General features: G+C 38.7%; 1 non-coding gene across 1 annotated transcript; it reads right to left on the bottom strand.

The window, feature by feature from the left end:
• Positions 1 to 533: 533 nt before the first annotated feature.
• On the bottom strand, positions 534 to 640 carry LOC121227754 (small nucleolar RNA R71). Its single transcript, XR_005925277.1, has one exon. It is a non-coding gene; the product is annotated as a small nucleolar RNA R71 (small nucleolar RNA).
• Positions 641 to 1,236: the final 596 nt, after the last annotated feature.

Here is a 1,236-nt window from a genome sequence, read left to right as displayed (position 1 = left end):
AAGAAATCGATCGCACAGTTCGTAGAAAGCAAAGAGAAATAAGGCACAGCTTAAGCTACACAGAAAACGAGCAAAGAGACGATACTTAACCCCTAAGCGAAGAGATGACTGAAAACCAAGGCAATCAGCTACCTCCAGCAATTGTGGCTAATCAAAATCCTGCTCCATGTACTATGTATGATTATGCTAAACCTTCTCTAACAGGAACTGAATCTAGCATAGTTAGACCGGCTGTAGTTGCAAATACTTTTGAACTGAAACCTAACACAATTCAAATGATACAGCAGTTTGTTCAGTTTGATGGTTTGCAGGATGAAGATCCTAACGCTCACTTAGCAAACTTTCTGGAATTTTGCGTTACATTTAAAATTAATGGCGTTTTTGATGATGCTATTCACCTTCAGTTGTTCCCTTTTTCACTGAGAAACAAAGCTAAACAGTGGTTGAACTCGTTATGACGAGGGACTATCACTACTTGGGAAAAAATGACCGAACAATTTCTACTAAAATATTTTTTGCCGGCTAAAATGGCTAAGTTACGTAATGATATTTCTTCTTTTGTGCAGATCGACTTAGAAACACTTTACGATGCATGGGAGAGATACAATGATTTACTGAGAAGGTGCCCTCACCATGGGTTACCACTTTGACGTAGCTACTGGCGGAACCATCAACAATAAAACACCTGAAGATGCCTATGAGTTTATAAAAGAAATGTCACTGAATAACTATCAGTGGCAAGTCATAAGGACAAAACCAACAAAAACAGCTGGCGTTTATAACATTGACTCAGTTACTATGCTGTCAAATCAGGTAGAACATCTCAATAAAAAGATTGATGGTTTACTTGGTTCTACGCAGGTACATCCAGTAATGAGGTGGGACTCAAGTGGAGGAAGTGTGCATATAGAATATCAACCCTTCAATCCTACAACCGAAGAGGAGCAAGTCAACTATATGGGTAACAACAATTTTCAATCTCAAAATAACCCATACAGTAATACTTATAATGTAGGTTGGAGGAACCACCCAAATTTCTCTTGGGGTGGTCAAGGAAATCAAAAGCTACAAAATCCTTAGGGTTTTCAACAGCCACACTACCAACAAGAGAAGAAACCTAACCTTGAGGAGATGCTCTCAAAATTCATATCAATGTCAGAAACTCGTTTACAAAATACCGAGAGAACACTTAAAAATCAACAAGCATCGATCCAAGGACTCGAAACTCAGATAGGC

The sequence above is a fragment of the Gossypium hirsutum genome, chromosome A03 (genome assembly GCF_007990345.1).
Source record: "Gossypium hirsutum isolate 1008001.06 chromosome A03, Gossypium_hirsutum_v2.1, whole genome shotgun sequence".
NCBI classification, from domain to species: Eukaryota; Viridiplantae; Streptophyta; class Magnoliopsida; order Malvales; family Malvaceae; genus Gossypium; species Gossypium hirsutum.
This window is presented reverse-complemented; position numbering and strand designations above follow the sequence as displayed.